General features: G+C 43.7%; 2 non-coding genes across 2 annotated transcripts; one reads left to right on the plus strand and one right to left on the minus strand.

Moving 5' to 3' along the window:
• Positions 1 to 278: 278 nt before the first annotated feature.
• trnah-gug (transfer RNA histidin (anticodon GUG)) lies at positions 279 to 350 on the minus strand. Its single transcript has one exon. It is a non-coding gene; the product is annotated as a tRNA-His (tRNA).
• A 24,004-nt stretch (positions 351 to 24,354) lies between these two features.
• trnas-gcu (transfer RNA serine (anticodon GCU)) lies at positions 24,355 to 24,436 on the plus strand. The gene has a single exon. It is a non-coding gene; the product is annotated as a tRNA-Ser (tRNA).
• Positions 24,437 to 24,994: the final 558 nt, after the last annotated feature.

The raw sequence follows: 24,994 nt of genomic DNA on the forward strand, positions 1-24,994 counted from the left end.
CCATAACCTGGTGTTGGGTGATATTTAACTTTGTACTCCATAGTCCAACACCGGAATCTCCAAATTAATGAAATGGGGGTATGGGATGGAAAGTCGGTAAGTGATCGAAGGAGGGAAGAAATCTCTGAGAACGGGTGGATTTAAATTCTGACATATGAAACACAGAGATGTGAGCGAGCAGAGCTTGAAGAAAAAAAATCACCTTGGAGAAAATCAAAACTTTAAAACAATTGATTCCTTTGTGTTTCACAAAAGACTGGGATACATAGAGCAAGTACTGCCGTGACTCGGATTTGAACCGAGGTTCCTGCGGCCACAACGCAGAGTACTAACCACTATACGATCACGGCATTCCACATCCAAACGCACTACACGTGTGCAATAAGTACAGTATCATAAGGAATGTTAGGCAGAGCACCAAATGCACAATATCAGTGCTTAGCGAACAGTAGCAGATAAGTGGGAACTCAGAATGGTCGGACCGTTTAACATCGATTCCCCCAGTGGCTGTGTTGATTCCATCATTAATGTGTTGAGGGCTGAGATACATAGATTTCTCCAAAACATCAAAGACTCCGGGGACAGTGCAGCTTTTGTTACCTGCACATCCACCAATATCATTTATTGTATCCGTTGCTCCCGGTGCAGTCTCCTGTACATTGGAGAGACTGGGCGCCTCCTAGCAGAGCGCTTTAGGGAACAACTCTGGAAAACCCGCACCAATCAACCACACAGCCCTGTGGCCCAACATTTCAACTCCCCCTCCCACTCTGCCGAAGACATGGAGGTCGTGGGCCTCCTTCCCCGCCGCTCCCTCACCAGCAGACACCTGGAAGAAGAACGCCTCATCTTCCGCCTCGGAACACTTCAACCCCAGGGCATCAATGTGGACTTCAACAGTTTCCTCATTTCCCCTTCCCCACCTCACCTCAGTTCCAAACTTCCAGCTCAGCACTGTCCCCATGACTTGTCCTGACTTGTCCTACCTGCCTATCATCTATTCCACCTATCCATTCCACCTTCCCCCCCGACCAATCACCTTCATCCCCTCCCCCAATTAACTATTGTACTCTATGCTATTTTCTCCCCACCCCCACCCTCCTCTCACATATCTTTCCTCCCTTCAGACTCTCTGCCTGTATTCTTGATGACGAGCTTTTGCCCGAAACGTCGATTTTTCTGCTCCTCCGATGCTGCCTGAACTGCTGTGCTCTTTCAGCACCACTAATCCAGAATCTGGTATACAGCATCTGCAGTCATTGTTTATACCAAGCTTTTGTTGAAATGTATATTTCAAAAGCAATGCAGTTTAACATCGGTTACTTCACGAGTTTCCCCACACAAGTCAGTAACCACTACTGCTACGTAGTCCCAGTTCCCTGCCCCAGAATCAGAGGAACTGAGTGGCGCAGTCGCAAATAACCAACTTGAAATCAACATGGGAATGAGGTTGCAGAGATACTCGATGGCTGAAGTGACTCAACGGTGTTTCTATGATGGTTTAGAGGCGCAAGCAATTCCGAGGTTGGGAGTGCTTCTGGTCATAGGCGGGGCAGAAGAGAAGTTTTTTTCCCGTTTATAATAACAGCAATCTACACTGCATCTTGCTGAGACAGCTGAGTGCCACAGCTGGAGCATGGGCAGCTGGTTTGAAGTTTAATTTTGCTTCACTATCACCCACTTCCCTGGAATGAATTACTTCACCATTTTTATTTCCAATTGTTTAATATCTCCCTGCAGTCTGCGGCTTTCTTCCTCATGTTTAATTGCATGATTAACTGTTGTATGATCTGCACACTGCTAAATCACAGCCACTACAAGTAAATCGGAATCATTGATCTACATGAGAAAATAGTGGAACCCACTGCAGACATGCTTCATAGGTTTTCAGGCGATACCCGAATTGGAGACAGTGAGGAAGATTATCTAAGTTTCAAACGGATCTTAATCCAATGAGTCGTTGTACTGAAAAATGTAACATGGAGTTCAATCTGGATAAATAGAAGGTACTGCATTTTGGTACAGCAAAAAGAGTATGGCTTTACGCATGTTGGAGAACACGGAAGATAGGGGTGCAGGTACATAATTCCTTGAAATTTGCATCACATACAGACAGGATGGTTCAAAGGCATTTCACCGACTTCCCTTCATTGCTCAGTCCTTTGTGTATCGTAGTTGCGATGTTATGTTGAAGTTTTGCAGGACATTGATGAGGCCTCTTCTGGAATATTATGTCCAATTCTGGTCGCCCAGTTGTGGGAATGATATTATTCAGCTGGAATAGGTTCACAAAAGGTATACACGCTTGTTGACAGTGGAAGGTTTGAGTTATAATGAAAGGCTGGATAGGCAGAGACTATTTTCAGATTCGAGATTTGGGTGCTGGAAAACCATATCAGGTAAGACAGAATCCGAGGAGCAGGAGAATATTTTTTTTCGCGCAAGTGTCGTTCATCATTCTCTTCCCCGAAACGTCGATTCTCCTTCTCCTCAAATGCTGCCTGATCTGCTGTGCTTTCCCAGCACAACACTCTCGACTCTGATCTTTCATCTGCAGTTCTCACTTTCTCCGTATTGAGACTGTTTTCACTCTAGGTTAGAGGTTTGAGCGGCGACCTGACAGAAGTTTATGAATTATTGAGAGACAAGTTTATAGTTACCGATAGCGGCCTTTCCCCAGGAGGGGGATTTCAAGACGAGAGGGCATATGTTTTAAGATGAAAAGAGAGATCTTTTTTTAAAAAACACGTGTGGCATTTTCTTAGGGACGGTCTTTTACGTGTGTAATTAACTTGCTGAGGAAGTGATGGATGAGGGTATGTTTGCAACATTTAATGGACAATTGATTCCAAACATGAATGGGAAAGTGTGATTTTTAAAATAAATTTATTCATGCCGAGTACATCAGTTATTTCCCAGAGGGCATTTAAGATTCAACGACGGTATTATCCATCTGGAGTCTCATGTGGGACGGCGCAGATGAATATGGCAGTTTGCTTCCCGAATTGGCATGAGTGAACCAGTTGGGATTTTCCACACAACTGATTCAGGTCATCACGAGACTCTTCAATTCCAGGTCCTTATTGAATTGAAACTCCACCATCTGTCATGCCACGACCTGAAATCTTTGTACCCAAAATATTAGCTGGGTTTTGGATTAACAACACAGTAATAAAACTACAAGGGCATTATCACCACTCAGCGGGTACAGGAGGAGGCAGACGGGAATGGGTTAGTTTGGCAGTATGTTCAGCATGGATCGGTTGGACTGACAGGCCTGTTTTCATGTTGTATGACTCTGACTGACGCTATGGAGCAGGCAGCTGGTTGGGATTAAAAGCGCATTGACATCATGACCGAACACCTGATGGGATATGTAATCCTGCTGGAGTCTCCGAGGTTGTTTTGCTCAGTGACCCGTTCCCACTCACGGGACTGGTGAACGGTCTCTCCCCGGTGTTACTGATTAAATGAGATTCCATTTCTGTGGTTAATTGAATCCCACCAGCAGTTCCCACATTGCTCTGCTTTCTCTGTGGTATCGATGTCCTTTTTTCTACACAGGGTAAACGATCCTTTCAAATTGTGTCCACACAGATACAAATCCTGTTATCCATGTTGTTAATGTGTTTTCATTCTTCCTCATTCACCCACAGGGTGTGAGTATCACTGGTCAGGACAAAATTTATTATTCGCCCCTCGTTCGTTGCTGTCTGGCTTCACCACAAACCCGGGTACGATCCCAGACTCGGGTGTCTGTCTGTGGGCAGTCTACACATTTTCTGTGTGTTTACGTTTTTATTTCTCCCTCAGACCAAAGATGTGCCAGTTACATGGATCAACAATGGGAAATGCAGGCTTATGGGACAGGGTATACCCTGGGGTCTGGTGGGATGCGCTTCGGAAGTACCGTGTGGACTGGAAGGGCTGACAAGCCTGCTTCCCCACGCGGTGGAGATTTTTGAATTAAGTCAGCTCATGTGTTTCTGGTCCTTGAGTCTCTCGTAGGCAGGACTGGGTGAGGATGGTTGAATCCCCTGCATAAGGGTCATGAATGAATGGGTATGCAGGAAATTAAAGTCATGATCTCTGTTTCTGAGATCAGGCTTGTATTTCAGGTTTTATTCGTCGATCGTAAACATCACCGTTTCCGTGTCCCAAACCCCAAGGATGACTAGTTTAAAATATCACCCCAACACCACCTTCTCCAGGTTGAAGTCTTGACTGTGTGGAAGAAACTGATACTGAGCTGATGCAAGCAAATGTAGCTGCCACCGCCAGTGTCGGAAACACAGATCCAAACAGCAAAATCATCTTTTAAACCCACCACTGCAAAGTTAAGGGCTCAACACGCTCCACTTGTGCCACTCAGCTGTCTTAGAAAGATGCGGCGGAAATGGCTATGATACTATAAACGGGGACAACCATTCCCTTGAGCAGGAGCACACTCAACCGCGGAATTTCGTGCGCGTCTATACCATCACAGAAGGACAGGACGCTCACCTATTGCATCACTGGAGCCAGAGAGTAACTCCGCGCACACATTCCCATCCCCATTTCCTGTTGGATCTGGGTAGCTGTGCCGTTGTTAAGCTAAAATGCTACTGAAGCATACATTTCAACAATATCCTGTACTGTCCCCCGAGTCTTTGATGTTTTGTTGAAATTGATCAATCTCATTTTCAACATTCTCATTCAAGGGAATATCCACAGCCTCTTAAGACATCCAACTGAAAGATTCAGCTCATTTTCAGTTCCCACATGTCTGTCACAGTTCGCTGAGTACTGATATTGTACATTTGCTGTTCTTCCGAACATTTCCTCTGCTAGTATAATTATTGCTGCTTGCAAGCATCCTGTTCTGTGGTTACTGTGATCGTGGATGTCGGTATTTTGCATTGTTACCACGGCAACCTCGATATGAAATCAAATCACGGCACTAAGTGTTCTCTCCATTGTCCTTTTTGTGATCCATGCTCAGAAATTAATTGTTTTACCTTCAAATTCCGCTCTCTTACATCTCTGCGTTTCATATATCAGGATTCAAACACACCCGTTGTCAGAGATTTCCCTTCTACCCACGATCATTAAACCTCCTTTCCATCCCTCCTCCCATTTCTCTGAGGCAATGCACAACCTATCACTCTCTTTCACATTCATACTGTTCTGTCTGTGCTGCTGCTGCGGTGACTGTTGTTGGGTAAACGTGCCACAATCCCACCATCGGGACCTTCAAACAAGTCGATCCATTTGTATACCGCGGTTGTGAAATCAATCCCCATGTAGCAGCTTTTACTGTCATAGACCCGAGACAATTGTAGCATCAGGATCATGGAAAATACCCAGGGCAGTTTTGGTGAAAAGACATTTTATTGGAAAAGATCAGCTTTTATGGCTTTCTGCGTTGGTCTTGTGATAATTTTATAGTACTGATAATCCGGAGACCGAGGTAATAGTCTGGGTACTCGGGCTTGAATCCCACCATGCCATGATTGTCAAATTTGGATTCAAAAAATATCTGCAAGGAAGAATCTAATGACTACTATAGATCCATTGACAATTGTTGAAAGTAAATCTGTTTCACTGATGTCATTTCGGGATGGAATTTGCTATCCTTACTTGGTCTGGGTTGCATGTGACTTCAGACACATAGCAATATGGTTGAGTCTCAACTGCCCTCTGGGCAATTCGGAATGGGTAATAAATTCTGCTTAGCCAGAATCGACCTCATACTAATCCAGAAATTTTAAAACAAATGCTCATTGGGCTCTAGCAAGTGTGTTGTATGCAGTTTTGCAAGTCACATTATAGCAGGGATGTGATCAAATTGAGAAAATTGCAGGAGATATTTCCCGGGATACTGTTTGGGCTGAAGAGTTTCCGTTGTGAAGAATGACAGGACAGAGTGGAGTGTTTGTCGCAGTGCAAAGGAGATGTGGACAAGACATGAATGAGTTAGGGTATGGACAGGGTTGACTGAACAAGTTTCCCATTGATGGAGGGATCGATCAGCAGGGGACAGAGACTTCAGGAGAAAGACAGAAAGCTTTGAGAAGATGTGCGAAAGGTTGGAATTACTTGAATTACTCAGCCAGTGGAAGGTTGGAATTTGGAATACGCTGTCTGCATTTTTCAGAGTGGCAGAAATATTTTTAACCTGAATAAATATTCAGATGTGAACTTTTGATGCCAAGACATATAAGGCAGTGGGGTAAGTTTTCTGAAATGGGATTCAGTTCATTCGGCAGTTGTTTTTGACAAGTGTGGCCACATTTGGTTGAAGGGCCTCCTTTGACACTCTTGTCCTCGGTAGTATAATGGGTAGTGTCCCCGCCCGTCACAGGGCTCAATTTTCCGCTGGGGACAGTGTAAACGTTTAAAAACTGTCGCTCCATTTTCAAGGGCGGGTATTGATACTTGTCCTTCCATTCTCGATGGGGCAAATCACACGAAGGACAGTGCTGCCTAAATAAAGGTGGGGAAGGACTGCAGCTCTCAGGGAGGCAGAGTGTCAGTGAACGGCCAAACACGTGACTTCTGCAAACTACGCCTTGTGACTGTGTTGGAATGAAAAGCATTTGACAGACTTGTTCTGGATTGAAGTATTTACTAGAAACAGGAAGCTGAGTAAGAAACAACATAAACGCATTCAAATATGAGTGCAGAAACATTTCCCGCAACACAAATTAAATTGTAAAGGACAGAGTAGCGTTTCGATATATTGAATTTGGGTTCTTTTGTTTTGATGAGGCTGTTACCAGGGTATAAAGCCATTATAAAATGATACAGCAGTTGTTCACTATGATGGAACATTGTCTCAGTAATTTGCACTGCTGTTCAGTGGGATGGTTCGGGTGATTGACAACGTTAAAGTGCCCTCTCGTGTCCAGGCAGTGAATTAAGTAAGTTAGGTGAATTAGCCATGGGTAACGTGGGGACAAGTTTAGAAGTCACTGGCCGACAGCTTATAGTCCAACAGGTTTATTTGAATTCATAAGGGGGAGGGCTCACTCTTCCTCAGGTGAAATATACGGGAATAGGAAGGGGAGCGAGGTCTGGGTGAGATGACCTTCAGAGAGTCGACACCGGCTCGATTGACTGAAATGCCCTTTCTGCACTGTAGGATTCTGTGATTCTATCGGAGAGGATAATGTTGGTGTTTACTGGGGTGTAAAGCCATTAGAGAAGATGCTGACGGGGTGTACTGAGGATGAGATTTTATTCAATTGTCTTCTTGGAAAATTGAGAACAGTTATCACTGAACCAAGGAAGACTTAGTGGGTTTTTTTCTGCTCATGAAATGCTTGGACACAGTAAATGGGTGGAAAATTCCCTCTTTCAAGTAATTAAACTTTTAGATGTCAGGCATTCAAATACTTTGAATAAAACCTTTCAAGGACAACGAAATGATAAGAACAGAATCGCTGTCACTCCGAGAATATGTTTTTCAAAATATTTGAAAAGGCACATTTTGTGACATACAAGGAATAAATTTCACAAGGAGAGAGACAGCGTCTGGCGAGGTAAAGGAGTAGGAGTGTGCTGTAGTCGGTCGGAAGTTGCGGGGAAACAGTGTCTAATTTGGTTGACTTTAAATGTAAAGACATTTCGTGAAGATGTGCAGCTGAAAAAGATTCGATTCCAAAACTCTAAGTTTAGAAAGATTTGGCATGATATTCCACTTCAACCACTGTAAATGGAACTGAGCGGATTTTTTTTATTGCGATGGGAAGATATTACATAATGAATAGGAAGTGACTCGTTGCTTGGAGATCGACTTCGTGCTTTAATCACATGCGTTCAAGATGTGAGGACAAACACCATGATATTTGGTCCATTTAATACTCGGTGAAATCTGCCAAAGTAACAAGCAACAAAACTGCACTTTAACCCTTTGCTTTTCTAAGAAGTATTCTCCTTAAGCTGAAATAAAGTCGAAGCAAATTTGAATACAACATTAATCGTTCCAATGAGAAAAATCTAATTCACTTCCGATATTACGATGAACATTGCCACGCTTCCACAAAATTAAAATGAAACGAACAAACAGCGTTTCTTGCGGTTTAATCCAATTCAGGTTCAGCCATATCAGAAAGGCCACTGAGCCACAACATCGTCTTTATCTCCCTCTCCATAGCTGCTTCTTCACGTGAGAGAAAAAGTCACTGAAGAAATTATGAGTCAAATGAAGGTGAGAATATGACGTAAAAGTCTTGTTCTCTGTTTGATTCTGACACAGTTCAGACTCAGAATGTATCAAAGACAGCTGTTCATTCATACCAGCATGGATATTTATTGGAATTTGCTGTCATTATAATTCTGGTGAAAGCAGAAACACATTGGTGTGGATTCGATTCCGCTCTGGAAATTTCACATCCATGACTTTCACTGCATGTAACCTGATGAGGTATCATGTCACTTCTCCACAAAATGTGCTGAGGAGACCGAGCGAGTATGGTGGTGGGTTATTATACTGTTGTGCTCCACATTCACGGATTGGAGTCACACTCTGGTTGCTAACTTCACAAACCGCTCCAGCAGTTTTTCTTTGCACATCACACCTCTGGTATACACTGGGTCGAGAATCTTGTTCTTGCCCTTCACTGCACGGGAGACAAGCAGACGACACCACATTAAAATCGAAATGAAGAGCGAGAGCATTCATTCTATTCAATTGTGCATTAAATAGTTGTAACAAGAAAGAACGCATTTTTCTTTCTGCCCCACGTTTCATCTTGTCTTTCTGTGAAGTTACATCGAAAGAAAGAGAAACAGATAACAAGAGATCGGGAGCACAAGTTTATCCCGTTGAGTTGTTCATGAGTATTTTAACCAAACACTTCACACAAAGATCTGATCAGTATTTCAAACAGTCAGTCGGAACCGCAGAAAGCTTCTCCAATGATACGAACTTTTCATTCTTCCACAAATTTCTGCTGTATGTGAATCATACAACGATCCATCATCCAGCGTGATCACTGACATGCCAACTGTATAAGGTCTACCAAATTTCTTCAGCAATCACATCTTCTGGACACAGCCACCTGTGCTGTGCCCAGTGTAATTTGTTGCACCCAGGCCACACCACATTTCTTCTTCCTGAGTTTATGAGCCTTGTTCCTGATCTGTCTGATCTGTTTAATAAAAGTTTCCTATCACTTCAGTCCATCCCCTCACAATTCTGAACGTATGAGTAAAATAAGGCGTTAGAAAAAGTGGAAGTATGCCACTCAGCCCATCGAGTCTGCCCCAACATTCAATGAACTCATGGTTGATCGGATAATCTTCAACTCGATTCTGCTTACATACCTCGACAAAGTTCCATCATCTTTCTGATTAACTATCTGGCACAGTTTGAAAATACCCAACATCTCAACCTCAACAGTGGTTGCCACAAAAATGCCACAGACTTTCTGGCCCCTGAGCAAAGAAATTACTCATCATTTCTGAAATAAATAGGCAATGCCTAATTCTGTGTTCACGTTCATGTCGTTTGGTGCTCTCCTCACACCATAGGGCAGGTCACATGCCTGTCTCTACCCTGTCAAGATCCAGTGAATATTGAACGTTTATACTTGTTATTATGTGATTATAGAGCTCTCCTCCAACTCCTTTGTTTCAAGGTGAATAATCCCAGCCTAACCAATCATACCACGAATCTCTTTTTTTACAGAGTTAGCAACATGTTGTAAATCTCTGCTGGCCCGCCCTTACAGCGTCCTTACGAAGTAATAAGACAGGTGGAGAAATTTCCGTGAGGAAACGGGTTGAAAGTTCAGGCGCACATGGGAATTGGGACTTGAAATCGGAAAGAAAGCGATTAGAATCGGATTGATTCATAGAAGGACCAAATGCAGCAATGATAACTCTGACAAGTGAGAATCTAATCATATTCGATTCACATTCAATGGCTTGATTGTAACTGAATTCCTCCGTCTAATCGTCCTGTGTGCTCGTATTTAGGAGAAATGGAACCTGACCGCCCAAATGAAGAAGTTTACTAGTATAACATGTCCGTTGGTCGACTTTGTTTGATTATTAACTCAATTCTCGTCTCCGTGAAGCCCACGTTAACCACAAAGCACAAATTAGATTTTTAACAGAACTCTCTCCATTTGCCGAGGTGGGTGCAGCTTCAATACCGCTGAAGGGGCTGGACACCCTCCACGACAATGCAGTCACTTAACTGTACATTCTTCAATACCTGCATATTTATTCCCTTAATTGCTAAGGCAAAATTGCAGCAGAGTGCACCACCTAGAAGATTCACTGGAGTACGTCGTCCAGGTTTTTTTGACAGAACCTTCAATGTTCAAAAGGTTTACCGATTATAATACAAGGTTGAAGGTGCACTGAAACGTCACCGTTTGCAAATTACCCTCCAAGGAATATGTCAGCATGACTTGGAGAGGAATCAGTGGTAAATTCATTGAGTGATGAAGCGGTCTTGATGGTCAAAGAGTTATACTTCAGCCCTCCACCTTTTATCATACAATATTTTTAAAAATGACTCTTGCATTGACCAGATTTGTGCACATTCCTTTGGTTGTTTCCTAAACTGGCGCTTGCTAAAGATCGAATATCATCCTCAGCCTGTGGTCAACAATAGAAAATATCCAAAAACCCTCTCGAGCAACCGATCTCCCTGTGAATGTCCACTCCATGATCTCTTTGTTCCTGTACACCACTCAGAATCCCCACTGTTATTGTTTCAACTCCCCAAATTCATTACCACTTATTGGTCTGGATTCAGTTACATTCGCCATGTTTCCTTTCTACCTGATTTTTACATCCCTGCGGTCCCTGAAATTATTCATCATAGTCAACTATACAAACAATTGTTGTATCTTCTGTAAACTTCTAAACCATGACTCCTACAGCTAAGTTTGAATTATCGATCTACATCAGGAAACAGTGGTACTCCACTGGAAACAGGCATCCAAACATGGTTCATTTTTGGATGGGATGAATACCTGAAATAACAGCAGAATCGGACCCTTGCTGTCATTTGTAAACCTGATGGTGACTCTCCAGGTTGGTCTCCTGATTGGTTCCTTCTCACATGTGGGAGTGGTGAATGACATCTCCAAGTTGTGACTGAGCAAGTGAGTTTACACTTCAGCGGGAAATTGAATCCCTTCCTGGAGATCACGCCCGCATGGACCTGACTTCATTGCGGCGTGGGTATCCTTGTGTCTGTTTAGTTTAGATAACCAGTTGAATTTGAGTCCACGCTGAAATGACTCCCAATTATCCCCGTCATCCATTAATCTTTTTTATCCTTCCTTATTCTCCCACGGAATGTGACCATCATAGCCTGAACAGCACTTGTTGTTCATCCTTAACTCTCCTTGACCTGAGTCAGAGGGAATTTATGGGTGAACCGTACTATTGTGCGGCTGGAGTCATATATTGGCTGGTCTCGTTCAGGACGGCAGATTTCCCTTTTGAAGGGAAATGAAAGAATGGGTTTTCATCAAATTAAAACTTTTTGACACTATTCCACTGAGTGGGTTTATATGCCAGATTTTATTCATCAAATCTAATTACTACCAGCTGCCATTCTCCATTCTCCAAGGGTTGCTGGCCCAAATATCGCCATTACATTTGCAGATGACACGAAGATTGGTGGAGTAGCAGAAATCATAGGGGAGTGTCAAATAATGAAGGAGAACGTAGATAGACAGAAGAATTGAGGGGGAAATTGGCAGATGGAGTTGAATCCAGTCAAATGTGTGGTGATGCATTTTAGGAAGCCGAATTCTCGAGCCAAGTATACTGTAAACATAAGTGCCTTGGGTAATGTTGATGAGCAGAGCGATTGGGAGTTCAGATCCTTTGTACCCTGAATGTAGCTGCACAGTTGGATTGAGTGGACAAGAAGGCATCGGGCGTGCTTGCCTTCACTGGACGGGGCATTAAGTATAAGAGCTGGCATGCTAAATTTGTACAAGATTTTGGTTCAACCGCATTTAGAATGCTATGTACTGTTCTGGTCTCCAAATTACCAAAACGATGTGCACGTTTATGAAAGAGTGCAGAGAAAGTTTCTGAGGATGTTGCCTGGTATGGAAGGTGCTAGCTCTGAAGAGGGGTTGAGTAGGTAATGTTTGTTTTCATTAAAGAAAACGAGATGAGGGGGACCTGACTGACGTCTACAAAATCATGAAGGGTATTGCCAGAGTGGATAGAGATAAGCTTTTTCCCAAGGAGGGATTTAATAATGAGATGTCACACGTTCAAGATGAGAGGTGAAAAGTATAAGAGAGTTTGACGTTGGAAGTATTTTACACAGAGGGTGGTAGGTACTTGGATAGTGTTGAACAGCAGAGGTAGGAGAGGCAAACACGGTAGATTCATTTCAGGTGCGTCTGGACAGTTGCATGAGGAGATGGGGTGCAGAAGGATACCGTTGGTTTGGAATTTAGTGATAGGTTTCGACAGTGGATCAGCTGAGGCTTCGACGTCCAAAGAGTCTGTTCTTGGCCTGTAAATTTCCTGCGTTCCCTATTCCTCTGTGTTCACTACACGACCAACTGCATGCTACATTGCTACATCTCAGAAAATGACATTGTCAATTCCAATTATCACAGAGGGAATTCTAATATGACATGCAGCTGTGTCGGAATGAAAGTGAAGTATGCTAGATTGGAGTGTTTACTGGGAGCAAAAGGCAGATTTGGAGACGATGTGATTAAAAACAGCTCTTCCTGTCAAAGTAACAAAACAGCACATTGTTAACGAAAATTTCAGAGAATGTTTTCAATTAATTGACCCCTCGCTTAAGACTCCAGCACTCTTCAGCTGAGCCAATCTGCAGTGCGGGTTAATGCTGCTGTTGTATCTTAATAATGTAATAAACGGAGACAAATATGCCCTTCCTCCCCGCGTTTGACCAGGAACATTCCCAGTTTTGGCATTTCATGCGCCTCTGTACCATCATATAAGAACGATGTCCTCATTTTCAAAACAATCATTCCATTTCGATACCGTGGTTGTGAGATCATTTCTCATGTCGCAGCTTTTTCAAAATGGACCATAGATTATTGGAACATCAGGCTCTGCAAAAGGCCACAAGGCAGCTCTGAGGAAAAGAAAATGTATTTCAAAGTACCTCTTTCTGTCGACTTCGACATCATTTATTTCACTTGCTCATTTGGCTCTATCTTGTCTCTTGTGTGCGGCTCTGCAATTCGCATGATACCACGGATATGATAGCATTGGAAATGATGCAGGAGAGATTTACCAGGATATTCTCTGGGTAGAAAAGTTTCAATTATAAAGAGAAATTGGATAGTCTGGAGGGGTTTTTCTTATAGCAGAAGAAATTGAGAGGAGACATGATTGAGATGTACAAAATAATCAGGAATATGGATGGCATAGACTGTAATAAACGTTTCTCTTTGATGGTGAGATCGATCACGGGGTGAAGGGAAGGTGGCATAGGCTTAAGGAAGAAGAGGAAAGATTCGAGTGAATGCGCAGACAAATGTTTTGAAACAGCAGTTGGTTGAAATATGGAACTCAGTGCATGCAAAGGCTGGAGATCCAGAAATCCTCATAACTTTCAGAAGTATTCAGAAATGAATTTTGCGAAGCCAAGACAGACGAGGCTACAGGCCAAGTTAATTTACAAAGTGTTCGGATAGTTAAGCGAATGTTACTTTCCAGTAATACCAAATAGGCATCTTTTTGCATAAAATTCCTGGATAGTACCACCGCATGTCGCTGCGTGAGATCTGGTTCAATTTGCTACCAGGACGTATCCTTGCATATTGGGAGGGCTCATTGGGTAGAACTGAACCTTTCCGCTCCAGAAACCGCATTCGATTCCAGACTTGTGTGACTGACTGTGTGGAATTTGCACTCTCATGCTCTCTCTCTCACCCTTGTGAGTTTTCTCCGGCTGCTCCGATTCCTTCCCACAATGCAAAGGTGTGCAATTCAGGTCAATGACAAACGAAATCTAAATGGACTGTAAGTGTTGTAAATCAGAGCCAAAAGTCAGAATTGCAATTCGGGGAAAACCGAACGACTGTTTCAGGTCAACAGACTCTTCCTCGGAACTGTTTTTAATTCGCAATGTTAACTCTGATTTCTCTCCACTGATGCTGCCTGACCCGCTGAGCTTTTGGAGCAATTTCTATTTTCGTAGGTGCATCATAAATGCGGATTTAGAAAGATAGAGTGGGGCAGTGTGAATCTCTTCCATAGCACAGTGCAGATTCAACTGGCCAAATGGTTTCTGTATGCACTATGTCTATTTCCATTAACTCTGTATCTATAAGTCTTTGTCCTTTTTTTGTCTTTGTTATTCACATCTCTCCTGTCATGTGAATTGCAGAACAGGACAATCGACGTTTCGGGCATTAGCCTCCACCAAACCGTTACCACCTGACGCCTGGAGGATGAACGCCTCATATTCTGCCATGGGACCCTGCTATCACACGGGAAAATGTGGATTTCAATGGCTTCCTCATTTCCCCTCACCACACATTATTACAGTCTGAAGCATCAAACTCAGCACCACACTCCGGACCCATACATCTCTCCCCATCTGACATATCACCTCTTCCCCTGCCTCGAACCACCATTCGCTTTCCCAGCTACCTTGCACCCAACTCCAACCCCCTACCAATTATCTCCCAGCCCCCACCCACAAGACTCATTCCAGATGAAAGACTTATGCCAGAAACGTCGATTCTCCCGCTTATCGGATGCTGTCTGACCTGCTGTACTTTTCCAGCACGATACTGTCGGCGTGTCGAATATAGATTTATCAGGCTCTTTATCTGGGAGCGGAGAAGGCTGAGTGAGGAAGTGATTAAGGTGCACATTAAGGGGATCGGTATGTGTGATAGGAATAAACTTCTTATGGGAAGAGTTAACACCCAGGGATCTCCGTTAAACACAAGGGAGAGGGTGCTCAGACGAGATTTAGGAAGAGCGTTTTCACTCTTAGAGTGTTGTTTATTTGGAATTCACTGTGTGACCGTGTGGTAAAGATATGAGTCAGCAAAACATTTCAGGAGTATTTAGCCGAATACTTGAGAAGCTAGAGCACACATGGATAACGATCAGGCACTGAAAGTGGGATGAAGCTAAACAGATATCTGATGAAAGATCCGAACACTGTATAGAAAATACCGAGAATGAAAGCATGGGAAGGGTAAAGACATGGAAACTACTGGCAATCTGTTACAAGGGGTCTGCGGAATGTTACACTCGTCAAAAGGTCACTGGGGTAGGATGGGGCCAGTGTGGCAGGAGGGGATAAGAATAGCGGAATGCTCTGACACCAATTAGCAGAGTCAGACTGGGCTGAAAGGTTACTATGGCAGGCTGAGATAATAGCAACTAATAACGTCAGAATCGCCTACTCAATATCATCATGGCAGTTTAGTACAAGCCGTGACAAGACATACTAATGACATGACTTTAAATAATTAATTGATAGGTCAGTCAGCCTGCTTGAGAAGCTTGTAGACGGAAAGATATGACATTAAATATCTAATCAGTAGTTAGTAGAGTCAGCTTGGAACAGGGCAACATTGTGATAGATGGGGTAGCTAAGTATCTAATAATGACAGGTTCGTCTGGGATGGAAGTTCATTGTAGCACAGGTGGCAGCCGAATACCTAAGAGTGACAGTCGAATAATATTAAGTAGAATTAATAAAAAACCATAGTGACAGAAGTAGAACAACAAGGGGAACTAACACTATTGGTTTATTGTACAGCTGAAGTGAGGCAATTCTGACGAACACAGTTGGGCATTCTGGTAAGCTAAAAAAAATGATTAAAGAACAGGTATGAAATGATGGAGTTTAGTTCAGATACATGTGAGGTGCTGCACTTTGGGAAAGCAAATTTTAGCAGGACTTATACACTTAATGGTAAGGTCCGAGGGAGTGATACTGAACAAAGAGACCTTGGAGTGCAGGTTCATAGCTCCTTGAAAGTGGAGTCGCTGGTAGATAAGATAGTGAAGAAGACGTTTGGTATGCTTTCCTTCTTTGGTCAGAGTGTTGAGAACAGGAGTTGGGAGGTCATGTTGCGGCTCTACAGGACATTGGTTAGACCACTGTTGGAATATTGCGTGCAATTCTGGTCTCCGTCCTATTGGAAATATGTTGTGAAACTTGGAAGGGTTCAGAAAGATTTCCAAGAATGTTTCCAGGGTTGGACCTTGAGGTATAAGAAGCGGCTAAACAGGCTGGGGCTGTCTTCCCTGGAGAGTGGAAGGCTGAAAGGTGACCTTTTTAGATTACATTACATTACTTACAGTGTGGAAACAGGCCCTTCGGCCCAACAAGTGCACACTGCCCCACCGAAGCGCAACCCACCCATACCCCTAACCTAACACTACGGGCAATTTAGCACGACCAATTCACCTGACCTGCACATCTTTGGACTGTGGGAGGAAACCGGAACACCCGGAGGAAACCCACGCAGACACGGGGAGGACGTGCAAACTCCACACAGTTAGTCACCTTATAGCGGTTTACAAAATTATGAGGGGCATGGACATTATGAATAGACAAAGTTTTGTCCCTGGGTCGGGAAGTTCATAACTAGAGGGCATATGTTAAGTTTGAGAGAGGAAAGATAAAAAAGAGACCTAGGGGACAACGTTTTCACACAGAGGGTGGTAAGTGAATGGAATGAGTTGCCAGATGATGTAGTGGAGGCTGGTACAATTGTAACATTTAAGAGGCTTGTGAATAGGAAGGGTTTGGAGGAATATGGGCCAGTTGCTGGCAGGTGGGACTAGATTGGGTTGGGATATCTGGTCGGCATGGCCAAGTTGGACAGCAAGTTCTGTGTCCATGCTGCATTTATCAATGACTATATGACTCTATGCCATTGAACCTGAGGTTCGGGAGGATTCAAGAATTTGTTTTCTGAATGTTATGGTTTTTGTTTGAAAATAAAAGATCTACTCCTTGAAAACCTCCATGCATCTCCTGGTGATTGTTGACATTTTCTCCACGACAACCGCAACTTTGGGTGCAGTAAAATTGTAGCAATTGCAGCTCTGTGGCGCAATGAAACGTGTGTTAGATTCCTACAAATTTGGTAACTTAGCTATTCAAAGTTTGTCAGTTTGAACCTCACCAGAATTGGAGTTTAGTTCAGTTTTCAACTGAATCATTGATTGTTGTGCTGATTCATCGCCAATTCCTGTCGTCGGAAGTTCTCGAACCTGCTACTGACCAGAGGAAATTCCTTACCTTCTTGGTTGTCAGTTTTTACGGAATCATGATCAGACCAGAATCAGATGCTCACCCGCAAAACCTGCAAATTTCGTGCAGAAACCAACTGTCTCTAAACACATTTCCCTCCCAAAGTTGCACAGAAATGTTCGTATGCTTAAATGACTTTATCCCCTTTTGTGACAGGTTGTTGTGGGATGAGCTGGGGAAAGACATTGACGTGTTTGTTCAGCCATGATGATATTAAACGGTGTGTAGGACACGTGTTTAGACAAGCCTCCTCCTGTTCCTCTCTTTCTGTGCTGTTTCTTACAGTGGGTTTTCAAAATTAACACGATGAGGGCAATGTGAATCGACACTATGGAATATCAATGTCCTCCCCTTTACACCACCGCTATCACAGCCAGAACAGACAGCTCCTATTGTTGCTTTAGATTAGACAGTGAAGGATTCTCTCAGGTGCTCTACCAGACTGCAAGCTCCTTCACACAGGTTTCCAACTGGGTACATGGAGCAAGCAAACGTGTGGATATTGGGATTCAGGAACAGGTTTCCATTCTGCTGGGCTGCAGTTCTGGTCACATGAATTTTTGTCATGCTCAGACTTTCTGTGCATTCTACCTACTTTACAATTTAAACTGTAATTGAATGTTTATTATTGCATAACATTCTTACATCTTCAATATTCATGCAAACTGTGCAACGTGTTCTTGGATGTAGGAATGCTGAAGATTATTAATGAATGCAAAATGTTTCATGTTACCTGTATGAACTTTCAGAAGGAAGTTGGTGAAGTTTCATTGATTCGAATTCTGTGCCGATTGACGCTGTTTGAAGGAAAAACCCTGCGACAGCGGCAAGGTAACATTGCCTGTTAACAATGCAGGACCCAAAGGAATCCCATTTTTCAATGTCGTCTATTTTTTCACATTTTTTGTGTCCCTTTTGTGTCCTTTTCGAGAACCTGGTGCTTCAATAATCAATGACCTCATGTCAGTTTCACCTTGACTGCATTAGCTTTAATTTCAGAACCAGACGGTCCAGAGAAATGATGCAGGGTGAGTGACTGAGGTACCAGTGGGGCAGCACATCACCACCAAAGATCCCACAGTGTTGTGGTTCAGTGGTTAGTCTGCTGCTTCAACAGGGTCCAAAGTTCGATTCCAGCCTCGGTGGACTGTCTGTGTAGTGTTTGCACGTTCTTCCAGTGTCTGCGTGGGTTTTCTCCGGGTGTTCGAGTTTCCTCCCACAGTCCAAAGATTGTGCAGGTCAGATGAGTTGGTCATTCTATATTGCCCATAGTGCATTTGTCAGAGCGGAAATGGTTCTGGTTGGGTTACTTTTCGGAGGGTTGGTGTGGACCTTTGGGTCCGAAAGACCTGTTTCCATACTGTAGGGAATCTAATAATCACACCAAAAGCAGAGAAATTGAGTGAATATTCCCAAGGTACGTGTAGGTCACGTGACAGGTTCGCTGTCTGCGGCTCCCGTCACTCAGTTGGTCAGCGCTGAATACTTAAAAGTGCATAACATGCCAAGGCTTATCTAAATGCTTATCTAAAGATGTTGTTACTGACATTGACCAGGGATTATTGAAGCATCAGACTGAAGCGCAGTTGAAAACAATGTTGAGTAATGTCGCATTTATTTGAAAACTCCAGTTTCTGACATGGGGAAATGTTTTGCCTTTGTTAAACATGCCAATTATGAACAGAAAATCTGCAAATATTCCCCAGGTGAATATCCATCGGTGGATAGAGAAACAGAGGTGAAGTTTTAGCTTGATGACCTTCCTCAAATCGCTGATCCTGCACCGGATGACATCCTGAGAAAGTCTGTATAAATCGCTTCATAATCATTCAATTTCCGGCAAGCCGCACAGCTCATTCAACCAATCGAAAGTATTAGATTTATCTCTTTGTGGAGTTTGACAGTTGTCAGTAAACCTGGTAAAGGATCTGGGCAAGTAGCTTTGCTGTCGGGAGGAACAAAGTGTCCATCTGGAATAAGGTTGAGTCTTGACGCAGGATTTTTCAAGCACAGATAAAAGAGTATTCAATGGACTCACTCCCATTTCGGTTGATTATGACCAAATGTTCAAGACAACAGATGGCAATGATAATGATGTTTTACATCGACAGGCCAAATCTTGCGCACTGGAGGCACCACAGTATTACAGAACAGGTGAGTTGGCGAGATGATGATCCTTGTGGAAACCTGAGACAGTGAGAGAATTAGTCCCACGCTGTTGATCTCACTTTTCTCATAAACCAGTTAGTCAGCGAACTGAGCTAACAGACTTCCATTCAATGCAGAGCGAAACCAAACAGCTCAGTGCATTCACAGTATATAATCTTTCATTTTGAATGAGTTGCTGCACCTTCCAACTCCACTAGCTCTTCTTGTACTTAACATTTCTGTTGCAGGTGTCATGCAATTTCTTTCCCATGAATGTTAACGTATTCAGGAACGCTTCAATTTTGCATCCCCATCCAGGCAGCCGAGAATGACTGTCGCTGTTTAATTCTCCCCATGTCTGCGTGGGTTTCCTCCGGGTGCTCCGGTTTCCTTCCACAGTCCAAACGTGTGCAGGTTAGGTGAATTGGCTGTGTTAAATTGCCCGTAGTGTTAGGGGCAGGGGTAAATGTAGTACAATGGGTGTGGGTGGATTGCGCTTCAGCGGATCGGTGTGGACTTGTTAGTCTGCTGGGCCTGTTTCCAAACTGTAAGTAATCTAATTTAATCGAATCTAATCTAATCTAATCTAATCTAATCCAATCTAATTCACTCCTGTCTGCCTGCACTCGCTTTTCAAATATTCTTGAATCAGCTCGTAAAATGATTCTATTTCTCAAAATTCATCTCCAAATTCAATAACTCTCAGAATAAAAAATGCGTACTCCAAAATTCTTTATCGTGCTCCGATGGGTTTGAAGTTCTAACCTCTAGTTTTCTCTCACATAAACAAGGAAATTTCCCTCGTATTTACTCTTAACAACTTCACATCAGCTGGATAACTTCTTTTTGGACACAACTCAGTCTTTCATGATTTCTCCCGCATTATTCCTTATCTATGTCTCCATCCCATTAAACCCCCTCTTTTCGTTTCTAGTGGCTTTATCTCCCTTTACACCTCATTTCCGTCGTTTCTAACGACATGGCATCATGGCCGTATCATTCCTAACGTCTTTATAGTCCAGTAAACACTGCCCGTGTCTTTCATCATGTCTTTATATCCCTGTATATTTCAACCTGAGAAAGGATGCTGGGTCCAATTCAATGCATCAAACTCACCACTAAGCTGTGCAACCTTATAACCGACACAGGAAAGGTGGAAGCATTTTCAATTGGTTGGTTGCAACAGAATCGGGCCAAATCCCAGTCACATAATTGACTGTTGTTCTTATAGTTAGTTCTTCTCTACGAGTGCTGAAGTAACACAGTGAGGGATCAATTACTATTGCCAGACATGCATAAGGAGGTGGGTATGGAATGCTGAAGTTGTGATATCAGAGCAGTTTTTATTGACATTGGCCATTCACTGTTCGAATATCAGTCTTAGGAATTAGACAATGAGCGATTTTGAACGAAATTTGAGCGGGGAGATTTACCCCATGATGTAACACCAAATTGTATGGTTACTTTGTTGTTTACCTCATTTGTGTGTTTTGCCTCTTTGGGGATTTTGAAGTTATCCCCTCTACACAAAAGTTCCGTGTTTTTGCACCATTATACAAAAGATGCAGTACAATCACACCCAACGCTGCTTGCACAGATATTGACCCCTGGAATCAGCACTGTGCACTCGCCTCGAGTCTGGAAAATAATTTGTTACATTCCCATTCTTATTGCTCTTTTCATTCCATCGGCTTCTGTTCTTCACGGAATCCGATTCAGCAGATCTTGTCACTGAGTCATTTCTTTGTATGTGTTCAGATCATGTGAGCAGAATATCACAGTCCATAACCCAGAAGTCAGACCATACTCAGGGAACCGTACTCTGCTCTAGATCATTTCATGAACACCAGGAAGAAATATCTATGCTCTTCAAAATTTACTGACCTGTTTTTCAGAAGGAAGATAAACAGTTCCAGGTTTCTGCTTTTGTTGTCAAACGGACCAAGATTGTAAATGCTGGAACCAGTTGAGACTGTCCGCTCTCCCACCTCTATTTTCTCCCCAGGAAGTGTTAACTTGATGTTATGAATGGGATTCTTCTAAAAAGAAGAATATTTTTATCCATTGATTTCTGGTTTATGGGCCACTAGGCTCCCGCTGGGTCTCTGAATATCGCACTGACGACATCAGTTTCCAGCCGTCTTCAGCTTTTTTGTCGGAAGTACCTTCGAGGATGACATCAAAAGATGTTCGCTGTTACTGTATGATACTCTACCAATGGAGACAGATCTATCAATGGAGGCAGCTCAGTCCACTGGGATGGGACAATTTCTGCAGTGTTTCCTGCGGATCAGATACAGTGCACGTTATCATTCAGATCATACAGAGTGAGAGCACTCGAAAAGGCCAATTGGTCACTCGTGCCTGTGTCTGCTAGGGAGTTACAAAATATGGGTTAAAGTGGAAACTGGGGATTTGATCAGTTTCAAGTGTTTACGTGAGGCAGGAATCAGAAAAAGATACACTATGAAGCGATTGGGATCTGACTACAGGAGCAGCAAACAGGATGTACAGCGCAGAGGAGAGCTTTGAAGTATTAAATTCTGATTGATGGGCCGATCATGCTTTCACTTTGCCACGCTGATGCAGAAAATAATATGTCAGTGTCTCTTGTTATTGTGATGTCGCAGGCAAATATCGCCTTTGCACTGCTGTAAGTTCCTTTTTCCAATGTGACGACAGTCTGTATGTAAAACAGCTTAAATATTTAATCCTTTCTCATAAACAATTCCATTCCATCTCATTGTGTTGTATTGCCTTCTTTCCACTTTACCTATTATTGTGCCTGAACTGAAGTTGATTTCCTCCTACTGCGTGTCTTTTATAGTCTGAATGATATGATGCATTTGTACTGATCCACCTTCTGACAGAATTTTCCTCTTCACTTCAGCCCGTCGTAACTTCGGTATCTGATACCATTCCCGTTGTCTGGGTGTTAAGCGCTCGTCTCAGATCCAGGCTACCCTCACCCAAAATAAACGCAAAGCTCATTCACACTGTGATCACTGCAATCAGGGGCATCTTCACTCCGAGGTCATTCATTATTCCTAGGAGAAAGTTAGGACTACAGATGCTGGAGATCAGAGTCGGGAGTGTGATGATGTAAAAGCACTGCAGGTCAGTCAGCATCCGAGGAGCAGGAAAATCCACTTTTCTGGTATACCCTTCAACATGAATAAGGGTTATGAGTCGGGACTGAGGGATAAATGGTAGGGGTGCAGGGTTGGGCGGAGATAGTTGGGAAAGCGGTAGTTGGATGAAGGTGAGGGAGAAGATGACAGTCCAGAAGAAGCAGTGATGGAATGGGTCCAGAGGGCGGTGCCAAGTTTGAGGCTTGGGACTTGTGGCAAGGGGAATGAGGAAACTGTTCAAATCCACACTTATCCCGTGAGGTGACAGAGTCCCAAGGCGGAACATATGGCGTTCTTCCTCCAGGTATTGGGTGGTTATGGTTTGGCGCTGAAGGAGGCCCAGGATCTGCAAGTCTTTAACGGAGTGGGAGGGGGAGTTGAAGTGTTCAGTCACGGGATGGTGAAGTTGGTGGGTGCGGCGTCCCAAAGATGTTCTCTGAAATGATCTGCAAGAAAGTGCCCTGTCTCCCTGATGTAGAGGAGACCACACTGGGTTCAACAGATGCAGTAGATGACATTGTAAATTGTACAGGTGAATTTCTAACGGAAGTGGAAGGATACCTTGGGACCTTAGACGGAGATGAGTGGAGTGATGTGGGCGCTGCTTTTACCCTTCCTGCGGTGGCAGGGAAAGATGCCAGTCGTGGGGTGTGGGTTTATAGGGAGTTGTAGACCTGACAAGGGGCTCGTGGAGGGAATGGTCTTTTCGGAATGCTGATAACGGTATGGAGGGAAATATATACCAGATAGTGGGGTCTGTATGGAGATTACAGAAGTGGTGGAGTCTGATGTGTTTTATGCTGAGTTTGGTGGGATGAAAGTTTAGGACCATGCGGTTCTGTCCTTGTTGCGGGAGGGGTGGGGTGTAAGGGCGTTGGTGATTGAGGTGGAGGAGATGCACTGGAGGGCAAGGTCAACCACGTGGGAAGGAGACCAATTGGGAATTTCTGAAGTGGAGTTTGTCACCCTGGGAACAGATGTGGTGGAGGCGGAGGAATTGGGAATATTGATGGTGTTTTTACACGAGTTGACGTGAGAGGAGGTGTAGTATTGGTAGCTGTGGGAATCGGTGGGCTTGTAGTATATGTCTGTCATTAGTCATTCGCTGGAGACGGTGATGGACAGGTCCAAGAAGTGGAAGGAAGTTGCCAAGGAGATCCAGGTGAATTTGACGTCGGGGTGAAAGTTGTTGGTAACGTTGGTGAACTGTTCAACCTCCTCGTGGGAGCAGGAAGTGGGGCCAATTAATTCATCAATGTAGCGGAGGAACAAGTGGGGAGACGTGCCAGTGTAACTGTGAAAGACGGACAATTCCACATATCTGACAAACAGGCAGGCATAGCCCATGGCTACTCCTTTGGTTTGGAGGAAGTGGGAAGATTGGACTGAAAATTTGTTGAGGGTGAGGGCCAGTTTAGCCAGGTGTATGAGGGTGTCGGTGGAAGGGTACTAGTTAGGATGGGGTGAGATGAAAAAACAGAGGGTATGGAGACTTTCGTCATGGCAGATGGATGTGCAGAGGGACTGGATCTCCAAGGTGAAGATGACGCGTTGTCGACCAGGGAAATAAAAGTCTTTAAGGAGATGAAGTGGTGTCACAAACGTAGGTGAGTCTTTCCTGGACTGGGGAGTCAGGAAGGTGTTGAGGTAGGAAGAGATGATTTGGGTCGGATAGGCGCAGGCTGAGACAGCAGGTCATAGGAAGCAGGTCGAATCGAGCCGTGCGGGGTTCATGGACAATGAGGTTGGAGGCTGTGAATGGGAAATTCCCCAGAGATGATGAGGTTGTGATGTTCTGGGAGATTAGGCTAGCGGCTGGACTGCATGTGCAACGAGGTGGCCGAGAGGTTACGACGATGGACTGCTAATCCATTGTGCTCTGCACGCGTGGGTTCGAGCCCCGCCCTGGTTGGATTATCACAGCTGTCCTATTGGAAATGGAACTCCAGTGGCCAGTTTATATGCATTGATGATAATATAAATCCTCAAACAATAACTTGCGCCTGTTGCCTAAACTGCATTGAAATTTAGACTGAAATGTGATCATGAAAACCAACGCGGTTTTCTTTTCCAAGTCAAGCTGCTGTGAACTTTTACCGTATGAAAGAGATCCAGGAAAACCAAATAACTAGAGATGCGAAGTGCATGTTTCATGCAATGCTTCTTAGTGAGTGTTTTGTCATATGAAATCTGGAGCAGGTTGGATAGAAGTGATTCATCAATGGTGGGAAGAGCGCAGGGAAACAGCAAAAAATAATAGAGATATTTCAAAAGGTGCAGGGGGTGGTTGTAGAGACACAAAAAACTGGCTGTGAATGCACAGTAGAGAATTGCCAATGTGAGTACCGTGCATTGGCACGGACAGACTGACACGTTGGTCTCGCCCTTTCCCCCTTGCTCTCGCCATTGATGAAGGCTGGACATAAGACAACGATAAACACAAGATGTGGGAAGCAATCTCCCTCTCGTT

Source organism: Chiloscyllium punctatum, chromosome 18 (assembly GCF_047496795.1).
Source record: "Chiloscyllium punctatum isolate Juve2018m chromosome 18, sChiPun1.3, whole genome shotgun sequence".
NCBI lineage: Eukaryota > Metazoa > Chordata > Chondrichthyes > Orectolobiformes > Hemiscylliidae > Chiloscyllium > Chiloscyllium punctatum.